Source organism: Balaenoptera musculus, chromosome 2 (genome assembly GCF_009873245.2).
Source record: "Balaenoptera musculus isolate JJ_BM4_2016_0621 chromosome 2, mBalMus1.pri.v3, whole genome shotgun sequence".
NCBI classification, from domain to species: Eukaryota; Metazoa; Chordata; class Mammalia; order Artiodactyla; family Balaenopteridae; genus Balaenoptera; species Balaenoptera musculus.
In genome coordinates this window covers 127,435,410-127,449,538 of record NC_045786.1, presented here as the reverse complement: position 1 = coordinate 127,449,538, position 14,129 = coordinate 127,435,410, and the positions used below count along the sequence as shown (strand labels likewise).

At 39.9% G+C, this 14,129-nt stretch overlaps 1 protein-coding gene across 2 annotated transcripts in view; it reads right to left on the bottom strand.

Annotated features, from left to right (window-relative positions):
• Positions 1–12,984, bottom strand: part of GNG2 (G protein subunit gamma 2) — a 128,884-nt gene extending 115,900 nt beyond the window's left edge. The window contains exon 1 of one of the 2 annotated variants that reach the window (XM_036844955.1): positions 12,905–12,984. The gene's annotated coding sequence lies outside the window, so the exon portion shown is untranslated. The remainder of the gene's footprint in view (positions 1–12,904) is intronic. The other variant, XM_036844956.1, reaches the window with a different exon arrangement.
• Between the last annotated feature and the right edge of the window lie 1,145 nt (positions 12,985–14,129).

The following is a 14,129-nucleotide window of genomic DNA, read 5'->3' as shown; positions in this document are numbered from 1 at the left end:
TAGCAAACAGAATCCAACAACACATTAAAAGGATCATACACCACGATCAAGTGGGATTTATCCCAGGGATGCAAGGATTCTTCAATGTATGCAAATCAATCAATGTGATACAACATATTAACAAACTGAAGGATAAAAACCATGTGATCATCTCAATAGATGCAGAAAAAGCTTTTGACAAAATTCAACACCCGTTTATGATAAAAACTCTCCAGAAAGTGGGCATAGAGGGAACCTACCTCAACATAATAAAGGCCATATATGACAAACCCACAACAAACATCATTCTCAATGGTGAAAAACTGAAAGCATTTCCTCTAAGATCAGGAACGAGACAAGGATGTCCACTCTCACCACTATCATTCAACATAGTTTTGGAAGTCCTAGCCATGGCAATCAGACAAGAAAAAGAAATAAAAGGAATACAAATTGGAAAAGAAGAAGTAAAACTGTCACTGTTTGCAGATGACATGATACAGTACATAGAGAATCCTAAAGATGTCACCAGAAAACTACTAGAGCTAATCAATGAATTTGGTAAAGTTTCAGGATACAAAATTAATGCACAGAAATCTCTTGCATTCCTATACACCAATGATGAAAAATCTGAAAGAGAAATTAAGGAAACACTCCCATTTACCAATGCAACAAAAAGAATAAAATACCTAGGAATAAACCTACCTAGGGAGACAAAAGACCTATGCAGAAAACTATAAGACACTGATGAAAGAAATTAAAGATAATACCAACAGATGGAGAGATATACCATGTTTTTGGATTAGAAGAATCAAAATTGTGAAAATGATTATACTACCCAAAGCAATCTACAGATTCAATGCAATCCCTATCAAATTACCAATGGCATTTTTTACAGAACTAGAACAAAAAATCTTAAAATTTGTATGGAGACACAAAAGACCCTGAATAGCCAAAGCAGTCTTGAGGGAAAAAAACAGAGCTGGAGGAATCAGACTCCCTGACTTCAGACTATACTACAAAGCTACAGTAATCAAGACAATATGGTACTGGCACAAAAACAGAAACATAGATCAATGGAACAAGATAGAAAGCCCAGAGATATCCCATGCACCTATGGTTAACTAATCTATGACAAAGGAGGCAAGGATATACAATGGAGAAAAGACAGTCTCTTCAATAAGTGGTGCTGGGAAAACTGGACAGCTAAATGTAAAAGAATGAAATTAGAACACTCCCTAACACCATACACAAAAATAAACTCAAAATGGATTAGAGACCTACTCTAGACCTCCTAGAGTAATGGAAATAAAAACAAAAATAAACAAATGGGACCTAATGAAACTTCAAAGCTTTTACACAGCAAAGGAAACCATAAGCAAGACGAAAAGACAACCCTCAGAATGGGAGAAAATATTTGCAAACAAATCAACGGACAAAGGATTAATCTCTAAAATATATAAACAGCTCATGCAGCTCAATATTAAAAAAAAAACAACCCAATCCAAAAATGGGCAGAAGACCTAAATAGACATTTCTCCAAAGAAGACATACAGATGGCCAAGAAGCACATGAAAAGCTGCTCAACATCACTAATTATTAGAGAAATGCACATCAAAACTACTATGAGGTATCACCTCACACCAGTTAGAATGGGCATCATCAGAAAATCTACAAACAACAAATGCTGGAGAGGGTGTGGAGAAAAGGGAACCCTCTTGCACTGTTGGTGGGAATGTAAATTGATACAGCCACTATGGAGAACAATATGGAGGTTCCTTAAAAAACTAAAAATAGAATTACCATATGACCCAGCAATCCCACTACTGGGCATATACCCAGAGAAAACCATAATTCAAAAAGACACATGCATCCCAATGTTCATTGCAGCACTATTTACAATAGCCAGGTCATGGAAGCAACCTAAATGCCCATCGACAGATGAATGGATAAAGAAGAGGTGGTACATATATACAATGGAATATTACTCAGCCATAAAAAGGAACGAAATTGAGTCATTTGTTGAGATGTGGATGGATCTAGAGACTGTCATACAGAGTGAAGTAAGTCAGAAAGAGAAAAACAAATATCGTATATTAACGCATGTATGTGGAACCTAGAAAAATGGTACAGATGAACCGGTTTGCAGGGCGGAAATTGAGACACAGATGTAGAGAACAAACATATGGATACCAAGGGGGGAAAGTGGTGGGGGCGTGGGGGTGGGGGTGTGATGAATTGGGCGATTGGGATTGACATGTATACACTGATGTGTATAAAATTGATGACTAATAAGAATCTGATGTATACAAAAAATAAATAAAATTAAAAAAAATTTTTTTAAATGACTAACTCCAAATTGCTACATATTTTATGTATTGTTACCAATAATATTTTTTTCTCTAGAGTTTGGAGGGATAACCAGAGCCTATTAGTCAGGATAGGCTAAGGTTATACTGTGGAAACAAACAACCCCCAAATCTTTTAAGACAGAAAAACTCATTTTTCACTTTCACTATGTGTCCATTGCAGGTCAGTGGATAGACCATCTCTGTGTGTCTTTATTCTAAGACCCAGGCTTAAGAGCTCAGCCACTGTTCCTGTGTTTTCACCACTGTCAATTGCCAAGGAATGCGCTCACATTCTGGTCATTATAAGCTTCCTCCTAGAGGTGACAAACATCACTTCTGCTTTCACTTCACTGGTCAATGCAAGACACATGGCTACATCTAACTAAAGCAGACGGAGACCTGTAAGCCTATCATGAGTTGGGAAGGAAAACCAGAAATATTTATGCCTAAGCACATGCATTGGTGAACAAATAGTGCAAGCCTGAGACTGTCACTTAACTAAGTCAGAACACTGACGTCTGACTATGATTAGGAAGCAGCCTTCCTCAGGTGATTCCTTACTCCAAGTTCTGAGCACCTGTGGTTCATGTTGGGCCATAATCATTTCTGCTAAAACTGGCTAAGAACCCCATGGCTAGAGCTAAAGATACTCTACTCCATCTTTGTGGTAACAATAATAATTATACTAATAATAGCTACAATTCTGAATAGTTAGTTACTATATGTCAGGCACTATGTTAAATAAACATTTTACATACATTATATTATTTTCCCCTGACAATTTTGTGAAGTAGGTATTGTCATTATATCCCAATCTATAGATAAGGAAACAGAGGCACAGATAGTTCAAGCAACTTGTCCAGGACATTCTGATTCCAAACCAATGTTCTTTAACTACTATGCTCTCCTGTGTATTAAGCCTTAGAATATTATTTTTCTATACTGTAGTATTTTCAGATTATTTTAAAACATAATAAAAAAATCAAATTTTTTTTTTTTGCTTAGAAATTTTCACTTTTTTTTTTTTTTTTATAAATGTATTTATTTTATTTATCTTTGGCTGCATTGGGTCTTCGTCGCTGTGCGTGGGCTTTCTCTAGTTGTGGCGAGCGGGGGCTACTCTTCATTGCGGTGCACGGGCTTAGTTGCTCCGCAGCATGTGGGATCTTCCCGGGCCAGGGCTCGAACCCGTGTCCCCTGCATTGGCAGGCGGATTCTTAACCACTGCGCCACCAGGGAAGTCCCCCACTTTTTTTTTAACTTAAGTTTTTTATTAGTTTAATTAAAAGAAAATTTTGGGACTGTTTGATATCAAGTTTTCTTTTCCCCCAATGGAAAAAAAATAATAAAACTGTTAGCGAAATTACTTTAATGCTTATATACAGTAATGTTCTCTAAACACAACCATCATTCATGAAGTTTAAAAAATAATGGCAAAGGATCCATTCAATTCTCCAAAGAAAGACTAAAATGACTGTTAATTTTTTTTTCTGTGTAAATTTTTTCACAATTTTTCTCATATGGTTCTGTGCAGATCAGATAAATACCCTTCTTAAACACAGCTCTGTTGGCAAAGCTTAGAAATGAACTTTTACTTTCCTGTTTAAAAATGCAAATATAAGAGTAGGAAGCATTCGATCATTCATTACAGAGAAGGTATTCCTACCATTAACACTTAATCTGTTACGATGAGAATGCACAGAAATACACCTAGAGGCAAGCAGTCAAAACACTGTAATGACGGCAGCTTCACTGCAATTTCCCTTTTTCACTACTGCTGCCTCACAAACGTAGTCTCTGAAATGAAATATCAGAATGAAAAGTAGGAACCATGAAGACAATGCAACAATAATAGAACTGCATGTTGCCTCTGCAGTTGGAAAGTGGAAAACTATTTTCAAAATAACTCATAATCAGAAATTTCAGAGAGTATTCTTGCTTCTCTTACATGTGCTGTAATCAACAAAATGCATACCTCTCTAGAGAAAACAGTGTTTTCCTTTAAGTCTGATAGACATCATACACAGAACCCTTGGCCTCTCTTGCTCATTTCTTGGCCCAGGGTGGATTTTATTTAGATCAAATTGATTTAAATGACGAGTCAGGAAGACTCAATTTAATTATATATATATGTATTTTACAATGCAGAAATGCAGGGCTAGTTGTCTAAATTAAATGCCATTCTTATTACTTACTAGGACCTGATGTAATTTCTTCTGGAATCATTTGTTTAGAAGGTGATTCTTTGCTTTGTCTCACAGGAGCCATTTTGTATTTTTTTCCAGGACTCTTTCTCCAGTCTACCTAGATCATCACCATCAACTAAAGCAAGCTTTCCATTTGTGTGTATATGTGTATGTTTGTTTTTCTGAAAGGAGAATGCATGGAAACACTGTTCAGCTCAAAGTTGTATGATCTTGATAAGTTTTTTTAACCTTTTGGCCCTTGATATCCTCATGTATAGGATGGAAACAATAATAGTGGCAGACTCTGTTGAACACCCGATAACCATTCACCCCTTCTTCCTTGCTAATAGAGCTAGACCTTTTTTCTGGAGTCTGGTGACCATGTTCTTCAGAGAGGCAGGGCTGCGCCATGGCCTCACAGGACACTTGAATTAGCCAATCACAGCAGCTCTGTCTGCCTCACTACTAATAGGGAAGGCACATGAGTTGTGAATGTCATCTCAGAGAGGCCTTCAGGGATTACCCAACAAAGGTAAAATACCCATGACCACACCATCATACACACAATCTCTATCATTCAATCTGTTTCTATTTTAATCCACCTCAGCACTTATCACTACCTGATATTTTCTTGTATTGTAATTTGTTTCTGTCAATGGGGTCCAATCCTGGCTGATTCTGATCTAATTAGTCTGGGTTGAGGCTGGGCCATAGGTGTTTTTTTCTAAGTACCTCTCAGTGATTTCTAATGTGCAGCTAGATCTGTAAACCACTGGTTTATGTGTTTTCCAGGTCTCTCCCAATAGAATGTAATTTCCAAGAAAACAAAGAACTGGCCTGTTTTGTTCATCCAAGTGTCCCTGGCCCCTCGAAGGACACATGGCACATTGCAGACATTCCGTTAAGACTTGTGGACAGACTGACTGTATTGTAATTCTGTCAGTATTTGTCTGTTTTCCCAATAGTTTTTGAGCTCCTAGAATATCTAGTCCACTCTGCATAAAAAAATAAGTGACACAAGAAAGTTCATTAAACGAATGATAAACAAACTGCATTTGTGAACCCAAATGTTCTCACCAAAAACAAACAAACAAACAAACAAAAAAAGCAAAAACAAAAATCCCACAAATATATGTGAGGTGATGTATGTGTTAATTAACTAGATGGGAGGAATCCTTTCACAGTATATATGTATATCCAATCACCATGATGAACGCTTTAAATATCTTATAATTTTATTTGCCAATTACACTTCAATAAAACTGAAATTAAAAACAAACAAAAACCCAAGCTGTATTTGTGTGCTGTAAGGAAGACAAAGATGAAACTGGGTGTGGCTGCTGTCCTCAAAGAGCTTGCAAAAGAAAAAAAAAATAGCAGATTGCCATTATACACACGAGAATGCACTAATTGCTGTGATGAAAGAACAAAAGACTTCAGGGGAAGTAAAGATTGCTTTTTATTGGGAAAGGAAGAAACCAAGGAAGACTTCATGGAAGAGACAGCATTTGAACTGAGTCTTACAGGATGAATGGAATTTGGCTACGCAGAGAAGCAAGACTATAGGGGTGAAGTGTGGAAGGAGAAGCAGGAAAGTTCTTCCAGGGAGAGGCAAGAACACAAACAACAAATCAGCCCAGCTGGAGGTCAGGAGGGCTAGAACAAGACACTGGCTATCAACATGGGAAAGATTAGATGGTGTCAAGATATGTTTCCAATGACAATGCAAAGGTCTGAGTAACTGACTCCAACTTGGTTGTTTGGTGAGGATAATAATGAAATTGGGTTTTCCTAATTGAGGGACTGAGAGAATGGGGTGTCATTAATAGTCGTGGAATCAGGTGAGGAGCTGGTTTTGAGTGGGGAAAGGCAATGGCAAGCACTGATTTGGAGTCTCAGTTTCAGTGGGTTGGATGTTCTGGCAAGTTTGCAGGGTGCTCGATGTGCAAGTTTAGAGTAGGTGAGAGATCAGGATGGAGAATCAGATTTGGAACTGCCCCCCACCCCAGTGACAATGACAGAAATCATAGAAAAGGGTTTGATAAAGGAAGAGGGAGAAATTTAGTGTCAAAAGAATCAAATCTTGAGAACACTCGTATTTTGGGGAGCAGAACTTGGAGTTAATGGAGAAGTTGGGAGCCTTCAGAGAGGCATGAAGGGTGGCAGAATATGCCACTCCAAAATATGCCTCTTTGGCATAAGGATTATTTCAGGCAGATTATCGTGGGAAACAGGAGACACTGGAGAAATTATGAAAACATACTAGAAGTTACATTTTTGTAAGGGAAATATACATTATAAAGGAAATCTCGATTTGTAAGGGTGCCTCCCTCTCTGTTCCAGGAAAAGAAGGAGTGGAATCAACTTAAATATGTATATCAAATCTTACTCTTATTTACCACACTTTTCCTGGCCGCCTCCCCGTAACAGCCCTCCTCCACTCCTCCTTCTCAATTTTGTCTTTAGCTCAAGATGGTATTTAAGCCTGAGTTCTAAACCTCTTCTGAGAGCTCCTCATTTTTCCCTGGTATCTCCCATGTACACATGAGGTATACAAGTTAATAAATGTCCATTTGTTTTTCTCTTATCAATCTGTCTTTTGTTACAGGCTTCTCAGAACTGAGAAAGGTGGAGGGAAAACTATTTTTCCTCTGCTACAGGTAGGAAGAAAACAAAGTTAGTAGAGGTTACCAAAGTCAAGGGGAAGCTTTGTTGGCAACCGGTTTGTTTAAATTTATATGTGTAAACTAGCATGTTTGCAGGCAAAGAGGAAAGGGCCAATAAAAAGAAGAAACCAAATGTGTAAGAAGGAGATAGAATTATTGTCAGAACATAGTCCCCTAGAAAGTAAAAAAAAATAAGAGTCCAAGTCCAGGCTTGAAAGAAAAGCTGTGCTAATTTGACCTAGGAAGGGAGGAGAAGAAAATGAATGAAGACATGAGAAATTGTGAGGTGGTAAAGAATGAGGTCGAGGAATTCCATAATATATACCTTCTCCAAATAACAGGAGGTGAGGTCACCTGTAATGAATAAAGGGAGTAGGGGCTTGGGTTTAATGGTTTTCATTGAAAATGCAGAGGGGATAGTAAAAAGTGAAATTAAAAAAAAAAAAAAGGATTTCCTAAGAACAGCAATGGCCCTGCCGATGTTGCAAGGAATCTGGAGTAGAGTCCATCACTCCAGTTTCCAGAACTTCTCCTTCAGCTCTACTGCCGGGTGCCTGGGGCAGAGGATCATGGGAAGGTCTGACCCTGACAACCAGACTGGCAGGGGGACAAGGGAAGGCCAAAGAAATAGGGAGGAAGTGTCAAGTGACTGGTTTTACTAAGTCTTTCCATTAAGAGCTTGACAGTTTAACAAGAGATAAAAGGGCTGACCCTGTCTTATATCTTCACTTCTAAGAAACATGTTATTTCTAGAGTTTGAGAATTGAGCTCCCTCTTTTCTAATGTTTAAGGAAGTCCTCTAGAGATTCTGAAGATTGTCTGAACATTGACTCCTATTAAATATAATTGATTTTCTTTAACATAAGAGTTTTAAGGAACCGCATATATCTCTAACGCTTTTACCTGAAAATCTGAATCTCAATTCCACATTGGCATCTTTACATTTGTACAAATTTGAACACAGAAACATAGCATATTAACTTTAAACATTACCCTCTTCTTTTTAAACAAAAGAATATGGTCTTCCAAACAATTTTTAAAGTGACAAAGTATAATGACTTTCTCTATCCATTTGCCCTACTGTGGAGGGAAGTAAAATGGAAATTGAATTGGGAGGTGAGGTATTAGTCAACTGTGCAGCTCTAGAAAGGTAACAAATTCTGGGCCTATTTTATTATCCGTCATGGAGGGGTTGATACAGGCTAGGTTTTTTTCCCAGGTCATTTTTAGCTCTGCAATTCTATGATGTCATAGGCTGGGACAAAGTCTTAACCCAGCTCTGTAATTCCCCTCTCCCACCTGGGTCTAGTAAAGACAGTCATGGGTCCTCCCAGTAACCACAGAATCAACAGATTTGCAAATTTTAAGAAGTTGGAGGTCATTATCCAACCTCCTAGTACACACACAGAGTGCATTACAAAAAAATTAACATACAGTCTTTCAGGAGCTCTTCAAACCATTCAAGGTCAACATCTGCACCCACACCATAAACCTCAGGTGTCACTGCTGTTCAACAGAGTCTTCCCTAATCTTTCTGCCCAGATCGCTTCAGCCCCATCCATACCCTGCCTCACTGGTTTTGGAATGGAAAGTGAAATCTGTGGTGGAAAGTGAAACACAGGATTCTTATTTTCAAAAGTGAAATTTAGATTAGAATCACATTGCATTAGTAGAAACTTCTCTCAGAATCTATTGTTGTTGTTTAACTACTATAGCCCCTTTCCAAGGTTAATCCTCTCCATTATAAAGAGTTTGAGAACAATTTAGTGTGTAGTTTCTCCTCCCTTTTTCTGAACTTGCTACCTATTGGGCACTTTTTCCCCTGCAGCTAATGAATAGAGACTAGAAAGACACTGAAGTGATGGCCCCTTCCTGGGGCCTGGCCTGCACCTGGCCAGCAGGATCACCGGTCTACAATTAGGGTTTGACTTACACTATCAGGTTCTTGATATCACTAATTATCACTAAGGATCTATGCAGATTTTCTTTCTCCTTTTGCATTTAAAAGTTACTTTTGAGAGATGTATTTCACTTGGGCAGGGATAATACTGGTGTATGCAAGAGACTGAATACAAATATTATAATCATGATCTTTCTGACACACTATGTTAAGAGATGCTGCCATTTCAAAACGTCTCCTCGAAAACAATCCAATTAAAAAATGGGTAGAGGACTTGAATAGGCATTTCTCTAAAGGAGACATACAAATCGCCAACAGGCACGTGAAAAGACATTCAACATCACTAATCCTCAGGGAAATGCAAATTGAAACCACAAAGAGATACCAATTCACACCCACTGGGATAGTTACTGTCAAAAACAAACAAACAAAAAACCCCAGGAAATAACAAATGTTGGTGAGGATGTGGAGAAATTGGGACCCTCGTGTACTGCTGTGGGAATATAAAATGGTGTAGCGGCTATGGAAAACAGTATGGCCATTCTTCAAAAAATTAAACACAGTTACCATATAATACAGCAATTACACTTCTGGGTAACCCAAAAGAAGTGAAAGCAGGGATATTTGTACACCCATGATCTATTCACAATAGCTAAAACATGGAAGCGACCCAAGTGTCCATCAACAGATTAATGGATAAAAAACTATAGTATGTATATACAATGGAATATTATTCAGCCTAAAAAAGGAAGGAAATTCCAACATATGCTGTAACATGGATTAACCTTGAAGACATTTTGGCAAGTGAAATAAGAGAGTCACAAAAGGACAAATACTGTATGATTCCACTTACATGAGGTACCTAGAGTAGTCATAGACAGAAGGTAGAATGGTGGTGCCAGGGGCTCGGGGGGAGGAGGGAATGGGGAGTTACTGTTTAATGGGAACAGATTTTCAGTTTGAGAAGATGAAAAAGCTCTGGGGATGGATGGTAGTGACAGTTGCACAACAATGTCAATATACTTAATGCCACAGAGTGGCACACTTACAAATAGTTAAAATGGGAAATTTTATGTTATATATATTTCACTACAATTAAAAAAAAATGTCTCCTGAATCTTTGAGATAGTGGCAAAGATCAAGAATACGCTAACTTTTCCCGATGCAGAAGAAAAAGTGACATCTGAGTACCTACTATGTACCAGGCAGGCACTCACAAATCACACACAAAAGCAAAAACCAAATAAAACACAACAAACAAACAAACAACAACAACAAATACCCTGATTATATACTATTAATCCTTCTTTACAGTGAAGAAAGCAAGGTTCATAACGTACCAGCAAGAACCAGTGGTAGGATTCAAAGGCAGATCTGCCTGACTCTCGAAGCCTGCATTCTTTTCACTCCACCATGCTGTTTTCTGCTACCCACAGTTGTCTTTGAAGAGGCTTTGTGCTCTGACTATAGAGCTTTTATACTTAAAAGTTGAGCCTGCCTTCTGAAGTAGGCTAAAAAAGTCAGTCAACCAAATGCATTCACTACGAGCCCACCATGAGGCCCAGGACCAACCAGGAGTCGTGTTTCCACTCTGCCGTTGGCCATATGGCAAAAAAAAAAAAAAAACCACACACACAATTAAAATTTCAGTGTTGGTTGACTCCCTCAAAAGCCTGCGAACACTCTGGACCAAAGTAGTATGTCTTTTAATATTCCATATGGCCAGAAGAAGAGGAAATAGTCCCATTTTACAGGACAGGAGCTTTTTCATCTTTTTCCTAAACCTCCTGCCATCGTAGTTACTGATCTGCCGTTACTCATTCATGTTGTGCTTCAAGCTGGAATTTAATAATTAAGGGAATGTTTGGGGCTGTGCAGAAAATAGGCATCTCTTGTTCGATGTTTTCTGAAAGAGAGCAGGGGGCCTCTGGACTCCCCTGTGCCTATGAGCCAAGGTTTCATTTTCTGACTCTTTTGTGAAACACACAGTGGGGAGTAAAGCAGATTGTCTACACATCCTCACACAAAGCAGGGTGTTGGCATCATCTAGTGAATCCAGCCCGTAGCTGAGTAAGTACCAGAGCGTGAGCCCCATCCTCATTCATACAGCCTGGACTCCCAACTTTCCATTTCATTTAATAACAGGCAGCTTGATCACAGAGCTCCAGTTAGGGCCATTCGGGATCCAAGATGCACCCGAGATCTCCCCTCTGGGAAGATGATCTTTACATATGGTTCCAGTTCCCGTATGTCTAGGAGACACACGGGAACTGGAACCATGGAATATGTGGCGTGACTTGTTTTGCCCACAGGTTTGATTAAATTCAATGGATTTGCCAGGGGAGCTCCATGGTTTCAACACCAGCACTATTTCACCTCTTAGTCATCACACAGGTTTAGTTTCATAAGTATGCTCAGAAAATTTGACGTTTTTTTCTTTAGTACCTAAAGATTCTTATCTCTGAAAATGCGCTGCTACTCCACAAATTTGGAGAAGCCAAATCAATTTCATAAGGTGACATTAAAAAAAAAAAAAACTAGAGCTCTTCACAATTGAGAATAATGATAAATGAGGAAGCATATACACTTTCCATGGCATATTTAGTGTTTAAAACCTACACTTTAAGAATGAGTGTCTAAATGTGACCTTTTTATTATTTTTACTCCGCTATAAGCAGTTCTTTCTTTTGAAAATTATCTCCTTTCATTGTAAAAATGCAAGACAAAACCTTTTATCAACGATCACTTATTGCTTAACCGCATTTTCTGTTGGAGACACGGCTTAATTTTTTAAATCAGGTTATGCTAGGATATTAAACCCTCCTACATATCCTGCCAAAGAAATCTCACAATCTCATTTCTAATCCGTTAGACCTATTTACTGCACTTGTATGTATCATTCACAAATATGAACAAACCATGGCCATAGACTCTAATAAGAGGACCCATTGCTCAAGGAAATCAAAGAATAAAAATCAAGTTCTGATTTCACTATTTCGTCCATCCACAGCATATGCAGGTAAGGAAACAACCTGGCAACACTTTTACATGTTGTCCGTCACTGAGGCTAATATGCACCTTGACCTATAGATGAATAAAATCTATATAAACATACAATCCATATATACACTGGTATCCGATTCTAGACAAGTTAAACCCGCCACACTCTTTTGGGAAAGAATGCAACTTTAGGATAAGACCCACTGGTAAACGATAGCTGTTTCTGAGGTTATCCTGAAAGCAGCTGCACAGAGCAGAGGGAGGAAGACACCTTTTTTTTTTTAATGGTAAATACTGCCCCTCGAATACGCAATTCCAGCCTTTGTTAGCAAATTCTGAGTACAAAAGGATTTAACCCCCAAAACAAACAAACAAACAAACAAAAAGCCAAATCACAGTCCTTACGCTGCAAGATAGAAGCTACCCCAGTGCAATGTGTAAGAAAGATAATGCAATTAACATTTTACACCCCTCAAACAAGACTGCAACATTCAGATGATCAGTCCACAGCTTCACAGCCCCAATTGATTTCAACTGGGCTCTGCCTTCCTCCCAAGAGAACTATGCAAACAGCTTCTTAACATTTAGCGCGTTTTCCTGATGAGTCACCGAAGCTAAGCACTAATGAGGATTATTTTTTTCAAATCAAGGTGTCACGAATTTGGTCCTTCTCAAAAGCCCTGCTAAACACAACCCATCCTGACCATTATCCCCCCATCCCCAGAACAATGTGTCTTTCTTCCCTTCGAAATCTGCCCTTACAACCCTAGGCGAGGATCATTTTTCTCACTTAGCGAGGAGCAACACGAAAAGTGTTTCCTTTACCTTGGCTCCCGAGGCTGGTCTGAGACGAGTGGCTTTCCTCCTCCCTCCGAGCCGCTGTGTGCAGGCGAGCTCCGGCGCAGCCCGCCCAGCCCAGCCCAGCCCAGCCCAGCCCAGCCCAGCCCAGCCCAGCCCAGCCCAGCCCCGCAGTAGTAGGAGCTGCCCACGGCGCGGCAGCCGCTGTGTGTATGTGTAGCAGAGGCTCCCGCAGCCCAGGGACTAGTCCCCACCCAGCTTTGTCTTCAGTCATCGGTCTTTCTACAGGAAGCAGCGCATCTCCCACTTCCTCCTCTTGCTAGCTGTGAGCTGCTTACTTCTTTCCCTCTCCTTCCATTTCAGGGCTCACGGGAGCCCTTTCCTCTTCTCCTGGGCTACCGACACCAATGTGACTACAATCCCCTTTTCCCCTTTGTTCCAAGACCCTTTGGGGCCGTCTGTTCCTTCCTTCCCCTTATTCCCTCAATTCTCTCGGCCCCCTTCCGCACAGAGTCTGCTTTCTCAGCCTGAACTTGGTCTGTTGCTGCTGCTGCTGCTGTTGTTTTGGGTGGGTGGGTGGGTGGGGGGAGCGGATCCACAGCCCCTGGCCAGGTTCTGACCCTGAGATCCAGCACCAGCCTCCATGGCACCTCCTGATTTACTGTGGTCCCTATCAAGGCAGCGAGCTGGGAGCTTGCAGCTTCTTGCTGCAGCATTTTTCTCTGTGGCCAACATTCCCGATGCTTCATTTCTCCAAGGTTCCACTACCGCTGAGATCTCGCTTAACCCACGTGCTCAGAAAAGAATGACCCTGATAAGTATTCTTATGGGGCATAGGAGCTAAACCAAGTCCTGCAATGCTACCCGTGGCCTAATAGTGAAGACATATTCCCTGAAAGATTCTCAGGGGTGGGGAGGAACAAGGTAGAGCTGGACACTGGGTCTTCTCACCCCAGAAACAGAGCCCTCTTCCCCTCCACCCCACACTAGCAGGGCTAAAAGAACCCTCGTCATCCTCTTGTCTTTTCCCTTCACTTTAGGAGGTGGTGCAGTGTTAGGAATAAGGGTAGAGACTGCAGGCCAATCTGCCCACCAGTATTTGAGTCCAAGCGGTCATTACTGATTTATGAACTTGGGCAAATTAACTTCTACATGCCTCGATTTCCTCATCTGCAAAATGGAGGTGATTATAGTCATAGCCCATAGCAGAAATCTGAGGATTAAATGAAATGGTGCACAAAAGGATAATAAT